Below are 21,301 nucleotides of genomic sequence, written 5' to 3'. Positions count from 1 at the left end.
TTTAATTTTTGAACAATCTTGTCTGGGAGTTCCAATATGGCCTTTAGAGGTTTCTGTCCAGGTTCTCGCTGCTTGTCTATGGTATCGAGTTGTACCCAGGTATATCCGAACGGCTCACCGTGGTCGACTTTCCGGATTTGCTTCCACACATCAGCCGGCAGACATAACCCGAAGAACAAATCGATATCCGCCAAGGTCATTATAGTTGAACTTAAGGCCGTACCTAGTTCTGTGTAAAAGGCAGTCGGATTCTTTGTTAAGTCGGGTAGGGTTTTTCTAAAGGTCAGGATGTCTTGTCAGTCCCATGGCTGATAGACCCAGTTATATACAACCCTTCCCTTCGCATCTTGGTGGTTGATGTCATCGTGTGTTCCCTGACCTCGTGGGGGGACCCAGTAAGGAGCGGCTTCCTTGATGGGCATCATGGTATCAGCTTTTCCTGCCTGGGGTTCAGTCGCTATGGGGGTTTCTGTCTTGGTCGTCTGTCTGTGTTCTTTAAGATGTCGGAAGACTTCGGGTGTACGTGTGAAGAGGTCCGTCACATCGCCCTCTCCCTCTTCCCCAATATCAACCTTTCTATACAAGGTTGCTAAGCCTTCGGGACCTCTATCCTGGTACCTATCCTCATAGGCATTCAGAGTGTGATAACAAAGTCGTACGACAAGGTGTCGTCTGTGGTTGTCGGCATATGAGTTATACATATCTGTCACATATTCCTCACTTTCCTTCCGTTCTACTAGTGTTCTCACTACCTTATCGATTCCGTCTCATTCACCCTTTGTTAGCCGATTCATTCTGGCGGAATCTTTCTTTCTCGTCTCGGGGTCATCTAACGTTATTGCTAACGTTGTGTTCAGTACAAGAGGCTCGGACGGCGCGTAGGCCGTGAGGACCGAGGCCCTGGTACTGCTTTCGCTTGCGTTCGGGGGTTGTGGGTGCTGCACTATAGGTTGGGAGGGAGCGTATGGAGGGGGCATGTAGATGGTCGGAGGACCTAATAGCAATTCATTGTTCGCCCGTTGCTTGGAAGGCAACTCAGGGTAGAGCGTAGCGGGGGTCCTAACAGGGCACTGGCCTGACGTTTCAGATTCTTGTTTTTGTTTAGCTTCCTTTCTCTCCTTTATTTCTTCCTCTAACTTTCTAGCGACAAGGTGAGCTGCCTTTCGTAGTTCTTTTTCTGCCTTTACTTCTTCTCTCTTTTTCCGTTGCGTTGTTTCTTTGCGCCACATGCCGAAACTGTCGAGCATAGTGGGCGTCGTTTTATTGCTACGTAGAGCTATTTCTAGCATTTCTATTTTATGGTCATCAAAGGATCCCATCAGTGGCCACTGACTTTCGGAGTCCTTCTTTGTATATTTATGCCATAGTTTGCTATAAGCTACAGCGACTAGTCCATATTTAGTAAACATGTCCTTATTAGGGGTGCCTTCCAGTGGAGCCGGATGGTTCATCTCTAATAAGCGGTCCGGGCAGAACCAACAATAAATCAGTGGGGAGAAGATAGGCATGACGGGTTACAACGGGGACAAAAGTCTGCACTACCTATCTTTTCACTGCTTGCAAAGACTAGACAGAATATCTCTATTCCACGTTATTTGTAAGCAGAGAATACCTCCAAAGAACCAATATCGAACAACCAGTGTTCGGACAATCAATCAATCAATGGTGAGAAAGAGATAGGCACGACGGGTTACAACGGGGGACAAAAGTCCGCGTTACCTACCCTTCATTATCTGCAAAGACTAGACAGAATATTTCTATTCTACGTTATTTGCAAACAGAGAATATCTCAAAAAGCACTATTCGTCAAAAACAATCAATGTTTGGACAATCAATCAGTGGGGAGAATAATAGGCACGACGGGTTACAAAGGGGGACAAAAGTCCGCGTTACCTACCCTTCACTATCTGCAAAGGGAGAGAGAGTATTTCTACTCTTCCCCGTTTGTAGGCAGCGAATATCTCAAAAAGAACAATCAAATAAGCAATACTAGTATTTTCAATCAATCAATCAATCGTTTTGCAATTTGTCAAGTTACACGACCTTACCCGGACCGCATGGACAGTTTCTCGTCTTCCGCCTCCAGCGCCCGATCGTCCTCTACTCTCCGTATTTGCCGCGGCACTCCTGATGGTTCCCAGTTAGGACTGTAGATCACTCGAGAGAGGTCTGCTCGGAACCAGTGAAGTTCGGATGATCGGCTGCCAGACGAGGGTCTATCGGGCAGGAGCTCTTCCCGATCGTTGCAGTCGTTCACTCTGTCGTTGGGACCTCTCTCATTGGATCCACGTGTCGCTGATGGGCCCCACGTTTGGGACGCCAATTGTTAAATGGTAGTGGCAGTTTCAGTCGATAACCTTTCAAGTATTGCCCGGCGGTAATCGCCTCTTATACCATTCAATGATTAACCAACAAAAGAGGCAGGCGCCGGAGACTGGAAGGCAGGAAACAAAGTTTTATTCCGTCGGAGCAGAACACATCAGATCGGACAGCAAGGTATCGTCTCGAGGTGCTCTCTCTGCATCTCTGAGACCTGGTCTCTTATACACACGTTTATGACTTTATTGCAGGTTTATCATACATGGCACATTCTTGAGATCGCTTTGATACATGAAAGAACATCCTCAGAATCCCCGGCTCAGATCCGCTCCCACACATAGCTACAGTAGAAGTCCCCACCCCACCCACAGTAGGAGGTGGCTATCACACAGCTGGACATTCCGCCAATTCCCGGTGGTGTGTGCGACTGGTCGGGTCTCAGGGGGTGGGGGGCCTTGATCTACTGTAATCCCTTTGATGTGGGGTGTTTCCCTTACAATAGGGGCAATAAACTGCATCCGCAGGGCTAGGTGATGGCCTGGGATCGGTTCGGACAATCGGGCGCAGAGGAAGGGGGTTATCAAAGGGATGTATGACCATGTATGGGATGAAAGAAGGTGTCGGTCAGGCGCGGGATGTGGTTCCATGGCAGGGTCGCGCAGAAGGAGAGAGTTTATGGCCCATGTATGAGAGAGCGGGTGTGGTCAGCGCACGGGGGGATGTTCGCAGCGCCAGAGGGACGCGCTGGCGATCGGCAATGAGGTCATGGTGCCTAAAATGGCCGTCGCGCGTTTTCTGCGTGTGGCGCTTGGGGAGAGACAAGATGGCGCAGATAATGTTCAGTTACGAACTAAATTTCCACACTGCGATGACTTGCATCATGCAAGAACAATGCAAGTCCTTAGTAAATGTGCTCCTACAGGCTCTACAAGAACATTTGAAATCATGGTTCTCCATATCACTGGTTAGCAGTTGTAGTGAACGTTAAGGGCCAAGTCCAAGCATTCAAAACTAGGCACAAGTAATGCACAGTAAATGCAGAAGGGTTATGTGGACTATCGGATATAGTAATATATCAATGGGGGGAGGGAAAAAGAAGCAGAGGTCCATTCGGCTTCCAGAAGTTAGTACAAAGATATCAAGGTAGGGGAATGGACCACTTGTCCTGTGTACCAGGGTCTTTCAATTTGCGCGGTTGGGCATCCTTAAAAAACCCTCATATACGTACACTGGCGTTGGGCGGTATATCTTGATTCTCCGCCGTAGTGTATCGTGATAGCATGATCATTGGGCTTTTTGTTGTCCAAATGCTAACCTCCCCATGGAGGAAGACCAACTGGTGGTACAGTAGTGGTCAGGAATAATGGAACGAGGGCGTGCTCGTGCTCTGTGAACTGTGATATTAAAATTCCTAAAGCCAAGTCCCGTGTCCTTTATTCTTGGGGTTCTTGACAAAGGGAAATTAAAAATGGTGTCCGTGCATATGAATAAACTTGATTATTAGTTTGATGCACTGGTATGTATCTAGTGTTATCTGGTCAACATGTTTCAGCCCCATGCAAGGTCTAGAGGCTTTCGTCAGGACCGGAAGGTGAGATGGAGGGCTTAATTGGGCTCTCCACTATTTTCTGTGGGTGGGGAGTAGTACTCACCACCATCGATTTAAGGAAAACAGACCGTTTCTATCCGTTCCTTTCAAAGCAAGTTGGACATCTTCATTCAGGGTGTCAGTCAGTTAGGTGAGCGCCAATTGCGGCTACTCTGGCAGAATAGCTTGTTCTGACTCTGACGTTCCCCTGGATTGGTACACGCCAGTGTACGTATATGAGGGTTTTTTAAGGATGCCCAACCGCGCAAATTGAAAGACCCTGGTACACAGGACAAGTGGTCCATTCCCCTACCTTGATATCTTTGGACTATCGGATATAGACACTGAAGGCTTGTCAGGTAAACAGAGGAAGAGGAGTTGCCTGCTTCAGAGGAAAACAGGCATCATAGTCTGTCATTGGGCACAACATTAGTTATCTTTCCTCTGAGGATACATCTGCGTACATGGGTACAAGTAATGTCGACTTCATGTGTGGTTGGGACGTGTTGGATTGAGCAATAGGAAAAATAGACAAGCCTTTGGTTCCTCAGTCCACAAAGACAAAGGTGGGTGATACAGGCGTGAAAAGTACCTCAGATATCCCACAGACACTAATTCATTTATCCAAGAGCCTATTGAGCTCTTCCTTCACATTGTGTGAGTATGCGTGTCTTGCAAAATATGACTCTTTCTGAGAAACAACGGAAAGGTAAACACATGTTTGCTTCATTATAATGAACTTCTTATGTCAGACTGGGTAGCAGAAGGAGTGCTCTGATGTTACAATGATCCATCGTACACCAACACAAAAAGATAGTGGATGGAATGCTGAACATTGTCAAACATTCACCCCAAGTACACAGATCTAGGCCTAAATCCATTGTTTATTTGCTCGCCATGCCATTCCAATTTGGACCCAGCCATGTACAAATCAGTCTTGACCTTGCTCCCCATGGGAACAGTCCAGCTCTAACTGCCAAGCCAGGTCCATCATGGACCAAAAACAAGCATCCTGGGACCGGTTTGGGGTATGACCCTCATCAGCCAGGCTAGCTTGAATCCAATGCATAGTGAGCACGGGACCCACATCTGGGCATACCCTTCCCACTTAGGGTGGCAAATGCAAAAACAACAGATGATGGATGGAATGCTTTTTCCATTATACACCAGCAGAAGGCCTTCTTGGCAGTGGATAAAACACTGAGTCTGAGCAGTAGTTTAAAAGAATGTTGGCATTGTGTTAGGTCGCAAAGCAGTCTACTTCTTGCTACTGGGGTTTAAGCAGTGGTGCAGTAGTAGGCTATTATAAAACAAAAATTGTGCTGCAAAAATAATTACAGCCAAGTATCTTCAAGATAAATATACACATAGGCAAGTGTAAGTCTAATATACTTACCTTCACAGATATGTACCTTGAAAAAATGCACATAGAGTGAAGAAAAGTACACCCATACATACCTGTGCATACTTACACTGATAATATTTTGGTAGTGAATATTTTTTATAAAATGTTTTCCTATCAGTATATTTGTGCCCAAAATATTCTAACAACAGTTGTCTTTTCTTGCGCAGTGGAATCCTAGAACTACATAGGAGAGCAGTCAATATGCCTGCTCTCTGTTTCATGCTTTCTTTCAAGCTTGTGTGCAGGGCTTGGCCGAGGTCAAAAGGTGAACTCACTGGTTGGTTTACAGGGTATTTTGAAAACAGTTGCAGTTTGTCTGAAGCTAACTAACCACTCCGAACTTGAGCAGTAAGTTTTGGAGAAGTCCCATTGAGTCTACCACCCTTTTCTTCCATGCACAATTTAGTTCTATGAAGATTACAGGCATCCAACACTGGTAACAGGAAGTATATATCTCTTCCAGACAGTCCTCCAACAAAGCAGGGACTCTTGCTGGTGCATTATCCTTCTTAAACAAAACAGATTTATAGTCCGAACTATGGGCTTGATTAATCAACTTTAAACCACAAATAAACTGTCCGTGGTGCCTTGGTGTGACCTCTGACGCAAGAACCTAGTCTCAACTGCAACAATTTTGCTGATAGCACAAACATGCCTATTAGTCTCAAGACCTACTGTATTTCAAGCCGCCCATAGACTAAATGATTTATGAAATAGATCCACGCAAAATTATATCTCACTTTTTAAAAGATGCTTTTAATGGAAAGTTCATCATCATCCATTGACTTCCATCAATCCAAACGTGTATGCATTTCCTTGTAGTATTTCATATTCATTCAGTAATACCTTCACAAACCCAGTGCATTTCCATTCACCGAACCTTCATCAGGGGTGTGTTGCAACCTTATGTTTAATATTGGAAATCGGAGTATTACGTAACCGTGACCTGCCTGCTACAATCGGCACACCCATGTATCACTTTTATAACCTTATCACTATCTAGCATAACTTTTTTTAACTGGTCCCAGAACACATCAATGTGGCAATAATTCTAAAGGTAATGTTTAAAAATAGGCAATTGAAATAATTTTGCTTTGAAATATTAGCAATTATAGCTTTGTTTGTAGGGTGGAAAATCCTCCTTATAATTTTACCCTTTCTGACCAACTTGATGCGTTTTGCTAAACAGGAGACTCAAGTCACAAGTCCTGTCAAACAATGTACATGATGATTACCTCATTAGTATCTTCCCCCACTTATTCTGGGTGGTCCCAGACCATCAACAAATGGCAATAATGCGAATGACAATGGATAAAAATAGACAATTTTACTTTGAAATGTGAGAGATTATACCTTCAATTGTAGGATGGAAAGTACTCCTTCTGATTTTACCCTTTCTGACCATCTTCTTGTGTTTTGCTGCACTCAAGTCACAATTCCTCTGCCAAGAGCTGTACATGATTGTTCTACGTTTCTCAGCAGCATGGCACTTGAATCTACTGGCGATGTGGGTGCAGACAAAGTGGCTGTCTTTTGGGACATGCGACTCTGGATACCACGTGCAACCCATGTACAAGTTCCTATAATACCTATACAGGATCTGTACGTTTTGGATAACATAAACTGTGGGATTGGTGGTGGACTGATTCTGTGCAACCCCACCAGATATGTTAGCCTGTCTGTACTAGCTAGTTCACAGTGCTACTAGAATCTCCTCTTATTGTGAAGAGAATAGTTTCTGGTAACCTCAGAACATGACAACCCTGATCCTCCAGGACCGTGGAAACAATATACTACTTTTCGCTCAGTCACTCATACTCACTTAGTTCGTCTCAAAGATACACAGAATAAGCAAGTTGGCGTTTCAATAAGAATTTATTGAACAGTTGTTATTCTAGTGTAGAATATAGGCAAAATAGCACTGCACACTTCCAATGGTTAGATACATGTACATGTCATTGATAAGACCATATCCATAGTACAAATTGTTTTCAATAAACAGTTGTTTTCCCAAATGAAAAAGTCAATCAGATCTTGCGATGTTAAAAATGATACTTTATTCATGTCCTTTGAAATTCGAAACTGCCAACGCGTTTCATCCTCAATCGGACTTCATCAGGGCTACAAGGTACACAAACAAACACTATTTACAACATTGAATACAAACATTTAAAAATATAAGAACCAGATCATTATTGGAACAGACGCAAAGATCATTTCTTGTCCAATCATTATATTAGGGAAAACCTTTGTGCATAGCATCAGTAGACAATAGTGAGTAATATATTTTTTCAAAAAAGTTTTTTTTAAATTGACATAACTTGAATATATACAGAGATCATACCATTTCTAAGTACAGTGTTCTGCAAGAACGGAAGAAGGCATATATACAGAGATCATATCATTTCTAGGTACTATGAACTTCTCAAGATAAAGGAAGTAGACATCATAAACATAGTAGACAAAATTTATGTGACTGAACATGGTGCCATGTTCAGCTATATAGCATCTCATGACAGTCTATATGGACAAATGCACACATACCTTGAAAGGTAAGAGATATTAGTTCATCTAGCTGTTGCCAGTGAATAGAACCCAATCGATCTATAGAAAAATGATGCAAAGATATACAAATGTGTCAAATTGCAACTTATATCATCAGATATCACCAGTTTAGCCTACATCATATTGTTATTATTTTAAGCGAACATCGATATGAGTCTTTATGAGTATTCATAACCAAAGTCTTGTCATATCCTGATTAGTTCGTACTAGTCCTTAAAATAGTCTCTCATTGTAAGCATAAAGATCTTAATGTATATATTTTATCTGCACTCCCTACTATAGCATTTTTATTTTAAAACCTAATCTTGGCAAAAAGACGTAAATCACAGCACTTACTTGAAAAATGTGTATTCAGGCATGTATATTATACCAGTTCAGTAGCTCAGGAATTGAAAAAGTGTTATCCTAAAAAATAAATTAAAAAAACATATATAGAGGGCACCATCTTAATACTCCCTTAGATATTGACTAGAAAGTCAATATTAATATTTACTCAAGTGTTAACAGTGACCAAATATAAATCAGTTCTCCACATATTTGAAGATCTTAGATATCAAGATTGAGCCCCTAACGAGATTTGTACAGATTTTGTAAACTCTTAGTCTCCAGGCTGGACCAGTCTGCCCATAAAGAAACTTATAAACTGTACCTGTATCTGCACATATGTACCAACAATCACAGTATACATCTTTTGACAGAGCGCTCGCAAGATTAAATTTCAACTAATTGAAAGTAAATTCGCACCGATACTAAGAGACGCACACAGAGTGACACGTATATGCACGCACAAGAGGCGCGATCTTAGAGGGACTACTTGTATGACACAGACATATAACGCACTAAAAAGACTAGTATGTCTGAAAGAAATGTATTAATGGGACTAGTATTTGATTATTTGCATCAACGGGCAAACTATATGAATATAGAAAGACCGCTTATCATAGAAATGCACCGTCGTTTGACATCAATCACACACACACATGATGTCTTCAACTTGAAATCAGATCAAGGTTCACATTGCCTATGCAGCTTGGAACCAAGGTTCATGACTAGACAAGAACAGTATTTTAGATGTTCTCATAAAAAGTAATGAAATTCCTTATTAATATTCAAACCTAGAATTACTGATCTCAGTCTACAGATCCAACGAGCCTCCATCTGTCTAAGTTGCAAGGTCCTATCAGCTCCTCTCACATTCACACCAACACTGTCTATTGCATGAAATGTGATGTCACTGTTGTTTGGGTGGGCATCTCTAATATGTTGTGCCACAGGATTTCTCACATCACCATTTCTTATGCTTCTCACATGTTCTTGGATCCGGATTTTTAAACTCCTGATACTACTCCCTACATAAAGTTTCCACAGGAGCAATTAATCAAACACACAACATGTGTGGTGTAACAATTGATAAAGGACATCATCTGATAATTCCAGGGACCATTGTATTTAAAGAATCTCTTCTTATTAACACCAAACTTGCAGATAGAACAACTACCACATGTATAGAAACCTTGCGGTTTCTCGGCCAGCCGCGTGGATAGAGATGCCTTGGGTGCCTTCACATGACTGGGGCAAAGCATGTTCTTTATTGTAAACCCCTTCCAATAAACTACTCTCTTCTTTTTTGGAATGAAATCAGATGGAAGCATGTCGGATTTAAGTAAGTGCCAGTTTTTTCTTAGTATGTTGAAGATATGGCTGCTATAAATCCCGTACTCAGTAACAAACACACACTGACCTTGAGTTGTACTAGCTGACATGCGTGACCGTTGAGCTAGAGTATCACTTCTTTTCCTCTTTCTGATCGTACTCTCTGCTTTCTCAAGGCAGTTGCCGTCATAGCCTCTTGCTTTAAATTCACGTTTAGCCTTATTTATATTTTTCTCAAAATTACACTCCTCACTGCAATGTCGACAAATTTGCACCATTTCACCATATGGTATGGCTGAGATGGTAGTCTTGGGGTGACAACTAGTGGCATGTAACACTATTGCAGGATGTTGGTTTTCTATGCATATCACTATGTATGACAAGATCCTCTGCATAAAGCTTAAGGTCCAAAAACATAATCTCATGTTTTGAGCTACTGAAAGTTAGCTCGATGTTACGGTCATTACTATTGAGATAAAGAAAGTATCTGTTTAGTTCTTCAGTACTGCGTTTCCATATAAAAAAAATGTCGTCTATGTAACGAACATAAAAAAGAATGCTGTCAACCCAGTTCTTTGAGCCAGGGCCCCAGGCATGTTCCATCTCGTACAGACCCATGAAAAGGTTAGCATAAGATGGAGCAAACCTGGAGCCCATGGCTGTACCTTGTTTTTGTAGGTACCAATTATTTCCATGCATAAATGCATTCTGCGTTAGAATCATTTCAGACATCGCCAATAGCATTTGGGTATGCTCTAGATAACATGCATTGCGCTTGAAAAGAAAATATTTCAATGCTCTATGTCCATTGTCCAGCCCTATGCACGTGTAAATACACTCCACGTCCATAGTTACGAATGTGAACACATCCTCCTCCCATACAAGATCCTCCAATTTACAAAGAAGTTCCCTACTATCTTTGAGGTAGGACGGGAGATTTTGTACAAGGGGCTGGAGAAAGTTGTCAACATATTCAGCCAGATATTCAGCAGGGCCGCCATTAACTGATATTATGGGCCTGCCTGGGGCAAAGACACCCCTTTGTGGATTTTTGGAAGCGCATAAATGCATGTAAACCTGTAGTTATTGGCTGAGAGATATTTGTATTCTAAGTCCGTGATTAAACAGGACTCGTGCCATTCAATCAGCCTACCATTGATATTCCTCTCAATCATTTTTATGGGGTTTAACTGCAATTTCACATAGCAATCAGCCTGACCCAGTAGCCTATTGATCTTATCTGTAGAATCCTGGTAGTTCATTATGACAACATTGCCGCCTTTATCAGCCTCTCGGATTACCAAAAGCGGATCATCCCATATGGACTGAAGAAAGGCTCTATCCTCCTTACTGAAATTATAAGGATGTGCACACTTGGTATTAGAAATATGGCTATCCTCCAAATTGTATAAATCCTGTGTGACTCTCAAAGCAAATTCATCAATAACCGTTTGGTGAAGCTAGGTGGTATGAACTTTGAAGTATTCCTAAGCCCACTATCTATTGAGGTGTCTTCAATGACATCAAGGTTGCGAGCATGATCTACTAGGTCCCCTATGTCTTCTTGATCCTGTAATGTTGCAATCACATAGGAAATATTTATGTCAGATATTGTAAATCACATGGTGTATTCAATATCGGAGGACGGACATAAGGATGTTCACAAAAATATTTTTTTTTCATTACAATTTTCGTACAAAACAAAATATGTCCAGATGTACATTGTCCAATACATGTTTACCAGTTAGACAATAGTTTAAGCCTTTACATAGAATAGCAGTTTCTTGTTCATTAAATTGTCTACATGAAAGATTGACAACACTCACAGTATTGATTTCAACATCACTTTCTAAACTGTCCACATTGTGGTGCACAATCTCATTTATGGTCATTGTTTGTCGTTTCCCATTTTTGCCTTTGTGACAGATCTAGTATTTCTTGCCGCCCCTCCTTGTTCATCGCCGAATGCTTTCTTTTTGTTGCCTATGCGGTACCTCTGAACTTCGAATAAAAAATCTAATGTCAGTTTGGGATTAGAGGTGACAGTGCTTGGTCCTTCACCCAGGTCACTATCCACCAAAGAAACAGAAGAGACAGAAACGCTGCTGGATGAAACACTTGGGACCCTGTTCTCATTTGGGGGTACAGACATATTTTTGGCCACTATATCATCATACTTTCGTGCAAATGTAAAGATGCGGCCTCGCTCATAATCCTTTTGATCCCTTTCTATTTTTTGCTGTTTCTTCCCTTTTAAATAAAGTTGGTAAATAGCTAGGTCCTTCTTTAAAATCACATCGTTTTTCTGTATCACTTCAGGTAAACTGATCTCATTTATTTCCTTCTCTAGGACCATTATTTCTTCTCTAATTTTCTTCACTCTATGTTCTGAGTTGCGTAGCAGGATATCCATCATCTTGTGGGTCTGTAGACTGAGTTCAGTAATTCTAGGTGTGAATATTAATATTGAATTTCATTACTTTTTATGAGAACATCAAAAATACTGTTCTTGTCTAATCATGAACCTTGGTTCCAAGCTGCATAGTCAATGTGGACCTTGATCTGATTTCAAGTTGAAGACATCATGAAGGGTATAATATCTTCATATGGTTTGAATGTACTTTCTTGCCCCCTTTCTGATATATTTTTATTTATTTTTCTAAAAGGTTGCTATACCTATCTAGACTTAAATTACGGGTCTAGGTGTTATGCCAAGAATCCCTCTAGGATCTAGGCCACCCCATTACCTGAGAATTACAGAGTGTGGGACCCCGTCCTGATCTCGAGTTGGACACCCCGCGAGGGATGTTAGACCACTGCTAGCTGGAGCGTCTGCATGCAGAAACCTCAGCCTCTATGGTCAGTGTGTCAGCGGGGAAGTCACGCTCTCCTCTGTCTCTCTAAGCAAGACATGATGTATATATACCCATAGGTCTCCGCAGGGGTGCTACCTCGCTGTGTTACTGTGTCAGCCTAAAGGGTGATGTTGGCCCTGAACTTTATACAGAGATATTATGCAGGAGATGTCAGTCCTGCTGTTAGTCTTGCTGCGCTTCCAAGAAGCCTCATGCATAATGTATGAGATTCAAACTAGGGGGAAAACCTGCGTTCTGAATGCAGTGTCGTATCTAGGAAAAAGGTCAGTGCCGAAGAACTGTTATGTATGTAATGTAGGGAAGAATATAGGTGAAAAGTTGTGATGTTACCTGTGCCTATATAAGGTACCTATATGGAATATACCACTCAAGGCTGATTGATAATCATTGGGTGCAGTCATTGTTACCTGAAACCCTTGTTATGAGGTTGTCTTGCGGTCATACTTGGTCAATCAGTGCAGTCTTTCATGACTACAAGCAACCCTTCACTTGAGTGTGAGAGGTTTGCGAGTAGCATGTTTGTGTGTGCATTGACTGAATGATGTGGCACATATGAACCTTAAGGTCACTGAGAAATATCTGCGTGTGGTGAAGCTTTTGGGTCTTGGATATTTCTGTAGCTAAGCTGCACTATGATTCATTGCAGTTGCATGCGAATTATATACCACTGATCTTACAACATGGTTTCACATCTAACAGAGGTTGGAGGACACAATTGTTTGTTTTCCTTGATGAAATTAAATGTAATATTTGTTTTTTGCTTGTTGGGTTTTGTTGGAAATCCACCTTTTGTACTTGGTCCCTCCAGATATTTTGCCTTTTTCCGGACCCCATATTTTTGCTGGCTTTAAATCTGTGGATGTTTCCCCTGCTATCCAGTAGTAGATTCCTGTATTCCTAATTCATATATTTAACTTGCTTACAAGTCCATAGTATATGGTACAAAAAGTAACCAGGACCTGGAAGTTGAATACCACTAGTGGACTGCAGCACTCATTGTGCCATCCTTTAAAGTGGCAGGGCAAACATGGCTTCAGGCCTACCACTGTAGTCTGACTGTGACCGTGCTAAACATGTCCTGCAAATGGTCAAAATAAACCCTTTGTGACAGGTAAACTCTTCCTTTTTTTCAATATTTGTACATTACACCTGTTTAGGTCTCATTGCTCACAAGGCAGGGTGCATGGTATTTATAAAAAGGGCATATAGAAATTTAAAATTAGCATTTCCGTACAGGGGCTGGAACCCAAACTATGACAGTCCTATCAGTCCTATGTAAAAAAAAAAAAAACAGAACTGATATATACTAATACTGCATCTCTGGAAAGTGACAAGCTAAAAATATAATCAGACTACTTTTAATAGTTATTTAAAAAGGTATAAAAATCCAATTCAATGGTTAAGTCGGATTTTTATCAATATTAACGAAAAATAATGTGCAAATAAATGTACAATGGTTCCCAGAAATAAACAATAGGTTGACCTGAATGGCCCGCAATGCCTCCTATTAATATGCAGGGCGGGTCAGTGGGCATCCTGTTTTTACACTACTGTGTCAAGTCCTGCTTCAGTGCCAAATCCTGCTTGACATGTCTGTTTTGTTCACATATAACACTTGGGCAACACATAAGTGGGGAGAGAACAGGATGAAAAGACAGTTCTTTTGGATACACTGTGTCATTGCTGAAGGACCCTGCTTCTGTCTTACCAGAATACTGACTCTTGGTTTATTGTGGCTACAGTGGCTGCCTAAAACTGGATTTTAGTGTTAGATGCGGGAGTACATGAGGAGTACTTCAGTATACTCCACACACACACTGCCAGCACTCAGAGCCTCAGCTTAGTGTGGCTGAAGACTTTCACCATCTTAAGGTTAGTGGGGCTGAAGACTTATACCATCTAGAAAATTCCCAAAGTGGGTAGGGTTACCCCGGGAAACATTTACCCCATTGTTTAGGCCGTGCCCAGGAGGTATTCCCATCTGCTAGTTAGTGCCATGTTCAAATGTAGCGCCTGCAGGCACCCACTTCAGATAGCTTGTGTATTTGTGCAAATCAGAAGAGGACTGGTCCTGCTGCCTGACCTGACAGGAGCACTGAAGGATCAAACCTGATCCCTCTTGTTCTGAGGACAAATAACTGGACTCCAATGGTCATAAGACTGACCTGTTTAGGTTGCAGGGTAATAACAAGCTACAGGAGGCCTTTTTCTTCAATTATCCAGCTGGCCATTGGCAACTTAATCTGGACCCTTTTGATAGCCTTTACCTGCCACCTTGTGAGTTTCTAAGTGCCTCCCTAAAGAACCTCTGAGGCTTTAGAAGTGTACTCCTGAGTACTCACTTGAGGGCTGTTTTAGAGTTTAGCGGATAGGTTACTCCATCACAAATATGATGGATATCTCGTCAGCTTAATTACAACTGCCATGGGATATAATGCACATGTAATATTTCTAACAAAATATACGTCACATTTGTCATGGAGTAACGAGTCTACCTAACTCTAAATCAGGCCTCAAGACAGAAGGTAAAATCTTTGATCATCTGCCTTAATACAAGTGCCATTGTATATAATGCACATATAATATGTCGAACCGAATGTACCTCACGTTTGTGATGAAGTAACTTGTCCGCTTAGGAAATTCGATTTTCGATCTAGCTTGTATTCAGCCACCATTTCTTTGTGTTCCACTGCCATTTTGTGTTGCCCTCACTCAGACAGCACAATGAACGAAGTTTTTCTGCTGATCTTACTGCGACGTGTCAAATAACCTTCTGCCTCTGTTTACGAGACTGATGTCAGGGACTGGCTGAGTCCACTAATCCTCGTCTGGTTTGACTAAACCCTGTCTCAACTGTCTGTCGGTTCACACCATTCTTTCCTGACTTTATCTTATCTTCTGGCCTTCGCTATTCACTACTTGTATTCTCTCATTTCACAACTGTCTTCCAAAGCATACAAATATGTCCTGCCACCTGCAAGTTGAGTTGTAGACACTACCACTGATTAACTTGTGGGGAGGGGTGACAAAAACAGTTAGAAGAGAGGTTTATTTTGGTTACTTGATATCTTGTTTTCAAACTTTTCTCATTGGTTATATCTTGTTTTCAAACTCTTCTCATTGGATAACCATGTATGCATTGGGAGTGTTCTTGGTGAATCTATGTGCTATAGAAAGATTGTGCGCCACGGAGTAAAGTGGCAGTCTCCTAAGAACATACTGAGTGTACTTCTGGGACAACTGTACTTAGCTGCAGCTAATAAACCTGATCTTCTACGCTCAACAGAATGTCCTGTGTCTCTGTTCAACAAAGCAGGTGAACTCCGGAGATTAAGGCGTGCCCTGCGCCGCCAGGCCCATAAGGCCCTGGTTCTTCACCGCTGATCTCTAAATCAGCCCCTAAGTCAGAAGTTAAAATCAGGACGTATCTGATTGGTGTACCTGATCTGCGCTCCCTCACGGGCAACCTCAAATTATTATGCTATGTTTATGTTTAGCTATGTTTGGTTATGTTTAGTTATGTTATGTTTAGTTATGTTATGCTTAGTTATATTATGTTTAGTTATATTATGTTATGTTATGTTTAAAGCACAATATCTCTAGTGAGAGTATTCTGCTGCTGAGCACGTCATAGCCCTGCCAATGTTTATGATTAGTTATGTTTGGTTATCTTTAGTTATGTTATGCTTTGTTATGTTATGTTTAGTTATATTATATTATGTTATGTTTAAAGCACAATATCTCTAGTGAGAGTATTCTGCTGCTGAGCACGTCATAGCCCTGCCAATGTTAGGTTGGTTAATTCAAAAGCCATGTCTTCAGTTTTTTTGCAAAAGAGAGGAGGAGGCTCTGCTGTGGAGTGGGAGATCGTTCCACGCTTTAAAAGAGATGTAAGAGAACCCCTATGCTTCTGATCAGGTTCTGTGTATGCACAGGATGTGCGCATATAGGAGCCGTGTGGAGTGTAGGTGTCTGGGTGAGTGGTGGGAGGAGATGCAACTGTTCAGGTACGTGGGGCCTGAGGTGTGTAGTCCTTTGAATGTGTGTGCGAGGAAGTTGAATTTACTGCGTTTGTGTATTGGGAGCCAAGTAGTTGCCTGAGGTGTGGTGTGATGCGAGTTTTGTGTGGGAGGTTTAAGCTGAGTCTAGCTGCCGAGTTCCGGATGGTTTGTAGAAGTAAGGTGGTAGGCTGACAGCTAGTGTTCCACCCGTTAAGAAGGACAAATCCTCATTTTCCCATGTGTATAAGCCCGATTTCCCCTGGTGTTGGTAACTCAGAGGGTGGGGAAACTTCAGCCATTATTCAAGCAGCGCAGGGGCCTCAGACTGAAAATGCAGGTGATTAATTATTTATTAAAGATTTGTGTAGATGTTTGGGGGTGCAAAGAAACTGAAAGTATTGCATTTGTTTTATTTGCGATTACAAAAACTTGTGGACACAAATCAAAATGTTGCATAACCAGTTAAATCCTGGCACACACAGTGGTCTTCTCAAGGCGAAAGAAAGTGATACGAATAACTGCAATCATTTGAATCCCAAAATGTACTTTTCTGCATTTAGATGAAAGTGCAAGGTTCTGAATTTGATCCATAAGGAAGCAGGGTTGTCTAAGCGAGAGTGCACTTCAGAGACATTCCTTCTGTGCTACGGGTAGTGATCCAACAAATGTCCATTCTTGTCACTCTTATCAGTTTCATTTAATACTCTCACACTAAGAGCCACAAACGCAGAGCCGTCGCCGGGATATTCAGTCAGATAGCAGAGCTTCTCTTAGATAATGGCCAGGCAGCTCGCCGTCTTGAGAGGCGCAGACCACGACGCGCCCTCCTCCTCTAGACAGACTGATAGATGATATGATGCGCTGAATTCATTGCTGGCTTCGCTCGAGGAGCTCATTTGAGTAATTTCATGCCCTCCGCGGGTGGTTTTTGTTTATGCCGCCCCCTGCCGTGCGGTAAGTACTACTGGTCAAAATCCCCGAGGAGAGAGAGAAAAAAGGCGAAGTAGAAACGAGCACCTGCTGCCGTTATTATTATTCTGGATAAAAGGGGCTTTGATAAACTCGGCAGCAAAAGGCCAGGGTATGAAATACTAGACGAAGATTCGCAGCATCGCGGTAGCCTTGTGATAATGGAGGCTGTGAGAGGGAAGGCACGTGTCCTTGCATTGGCTATCAAAGATACCAACATTTGGAAAGTTTTGCCGGGGGTCCATCACATTTCTTTTAGGAGAAACACCTGAATATAAATATCTATATGTATATATTGAATTTGCAGCCGGACTGATTATTTAAATATGCATTAATTGTAAAAGATGTAATGTTGAATTGAATTAAACTTCTTACATGACAAAGATATCTATATTGATTCTGCAATATATATATATATATATATATATATATATATATATATATATATATATATATATATTTAGCAAGTTTTTTTTAACCTATTTAACATATTCTCAAAAGCATGGCATTCAACAACAGCAAACTGTACTCTGTGGGAATCAAAGCAAATCATTAGTCCAAGTGTACTCCAGCACTGCACGTACTCTTTAAGTATTGTCCAAGGGTGGACATTCTTCATTGTATTGTATTGTATTGTATTGCATTTATAGCGCCTAACGAGGTGTCAAAGCGCTTTTTCAGGGAGTAGCACACTACGCCAGAGCCCATATAGGATCAGTGTTGAGTTAGTAAAGTGAAATATGAAAGTCATTTGAGTGGTGGTTAGGTTAGTCAGTTATTTGGATTCAGAAGGATAGGGGAGGGATAGAAAAGGGAAAGAGGTTTGCATTTATATAGCGCTTGTTACCCCTGATGGGGTGTTGAAGCGCTTTTTTCAGTGAGTAGCACGCTATACTGAAACCCATAAAAGATTAGTGGGGAATTAGTATAGTGAAATATGAAATTTGAGAAGTGGACATGTTAATCTGTTATTTTGATTGAAAAAGATATTGGAGGGGCAGAAGAGTAAAGTATTTTGTCTTTTTTTGAGTTCATAGTAGTAGTGGGAGGCTTGGGATGAATAAAAAGGGATGTGGAGAGGAAGAGTCATAGGGCAGAGTTTAGAAAGGCTTGTTTTGGGGAATCAGTTTAGTAAAGAGGTGTCAGATGGTGCAAGGAGGGGTAGAGTAAGGGAGAGACTAGAAAGGGATTTTTTGGGGATCATAGTATTGGTATGGGGTTTGGGATGAAATAGAGTGGAGGTAATGGATATATTGATAGCGGTATAGGGTGAGAAATAGGCTAGTGCATTGGAAAGAGTAATAGAGGTTTGAGATGAGTCAGAGAGTTGAGGTAGAAAATATATTGAGAGAGGTATAGGGTGTGAAATAGGGTAGTGCAGTGGATATGCTGAATTAGAAGAAAGTAATAAATATATAGATCCATAAGTACACAGATAGTTTATAGATGCATAAAGGAAGTAAGCATATGTAGAATAAAGATATTGATAGAGGTATAGGGTGAGAAATAGAATAAATCCATCACTGGATTCCGTGTGGGTTTTATTAATACGAGGTGTTTGATACTAAACACCATATGTTTCAGTGAAATCATTATGTGGCCAGGAAACACATTAGGACCAGTGCCCGGTACGTGCCTTTAGATGGCTTACATGCTCACTTTTAATATCCAGCAATGGAACTAGACATTACAGGGGCATATCTGCTCCTGCAGGTATGTCCTCACATGTGCTATAATGTACCCTGCCTTAGGGCTCCAAGGCCTACTTTAGGGGTAACTTACATAAGACCCATGCAGTGTCTTTGGCCTGGCATACAGGAGTGTGCCATGTCATGTTTTCAAACATGGTTTGCACCATGTCACGCAGCCTGCAATGGCAGTCTGTGTGGAATTTTGTGTGGGTCCCTTAGGTTGGCATAAGATATGAGGCAACCCTCAGGGACTCTTTTTAGTGCCCATGCCCTAGGTACCTGAAGTACCATTTACTAGGGACTTAAAGTGGTGCTAAAGTCCTTAGCCAATTGTGAAACAATACATGAGCAAGTGCAGTGGCTTTCTCTAATTGCTCACAATTTTATTTCTTCTTCGTTGTGAAAATACATTTTCCCACACTTTGAAATTTGGAGCAAGACTCTTCCCTTTCTCACTCTGGAAGCGCTTTTTGACTTTTATATGTTTTTCTGCTTAAAAACACAATTCAAAGTGGACTTGTTAATTTGGTAGTTTTGCAGTGTATGAAGAGTCAGATGTACAATGCATGTTTGTGGGCGCAAACTGTCTAATTAATAGAATTGGTCCATTTGCGACTGCAAAAGGCCTTTTCTTATATAACTAAATTGTGATACGGTGATGTGTTACCGAATCACAAATTAGGTTTGCGACCAAATACCGATAATATTGGTAATTGGAAGGGGCATGTTTAGCACATCTCTTCCAAATATCGGTTTGGTGTGCAATTTAACTCACCCTTTTTATGTATTTGTTCAATTACATCCTGTTGCCCTTTAAAGAAAACTGGTTGCATTAAAAAAAATAGCTTCATTTATAATCAATCACAGACATGGTGGACTGCTGATCTCTTCAGGGCACCATCCCAGATAAGCTACGATTTCAATTGCATCACAATTTGGGACCCACTTCAATAATATTAATACAATAGGTCAAATTACGACCACCCGGCCTATTTGGCACATTGGTCGGTTCTCAAATTACCACACTTGTCATAAACATACTAGTCACAAATTGCAACCAGTATTTTGCAACCAGTTCTCAGTACATTTCTTACAGTTATGAATATCCACAAACTACGTTTTCAAGTCAGTAACAAGTTTCCAGCATCGATTAGCCTAACAACACCATTACAGAAATTACGCCATAGTAGCAGCTTTTCCACCATAGTAATGGCCAGATGCATGAGTAACTGCGCAATACACTGTTAGCAAAATGAGACCAGTTTTTTTGCAAGCAAAAAATATTTTTACAAATTGACCTAACTACTAATAGGTTAATCCATAAAATTCCAAGTCATAGTGGGTTGAAATCAGACCTACACCATGAATATTAGTGAGGTAGGTTGCAAATTGAAACTCGTTATGATTGGGATCAGAGGACCACTATGCCTATGATCACGTTTAAAGCGATCTTTTTTTAATGCAGCCCTTTTTCCTGTAAATGACATGAGGTAACAACTGAAAAGAATAGCTTTTTTGAGAATTGTCAGTGACCCTGCTCACCAAACACTGACAATATAACACACCAATTCGGTATTTGAAAGGAGCACATATCCATCCACATCCCAGAACACTGTTATTTTGCACACCATGCCACCTCAGTTTGGCAGATGGGACACAAATAGGGCACAACTGGTCCTGGGTTGCCTGATGTGAGAAACCAGGACCTGTTTGCATTGTCCCCCCACTTTTTCCCCCATTTTAACTTACTAATTGCTACTTTTCTGACTCTCACTGAGCCCTGGCTTCCGCTAGCCAGACCCAGAGCATGTCCTCTGATTAAAAGTACATGGTAATTAGATATAATTTCAACTGGTACTGGCAACCTAGCTATAAGTCCCAAGTATATGGTAGGGCATGTAGGTCTAGAGGCCCAGTAGACTTAATGCATGAAAATGTGCACTACTGCGGTGCCTGCTGTCATTTTCATAGCGAACCCTGCCTTGTGGGCTGCTTTTATATTGAAATTATACTCAAATTTGACTTTGGAATTAAAGGTGCTGACAAAGACTCAAACTGCCTTATTTTAAACATATGTCTCCCCTATTTACCCCAAGGGTAGGGTGCCTTGTAACTATAAGCAGGGGCATTATAAAATATGTTTCATATTCCCTGGGGAGGAAAATACTGCCAATTTTGATTTTCTCTACTCTAGCACAATGGCTCCATAGTCTAACATGGGAATGCTTTATAAA

The sequence above is a fragment of the Triturus cristatus genome, chromosome 2_2 (genome assembly GCF_964204655.1).
Source record: "Triturus cristatus chromosome 2_2, aTriCri1.1, whole genome shotgun sequence".
NCBI lineage: Eukaryota > Metazoa > Chordata > Amphibia > Caudata > Salamandridae > Triturus > Triturus cristatus.
The sequence above is the reverse complement of the archived record's forward strand: the minus strand, read 5'-3'. Positions refer to the sequence as shown.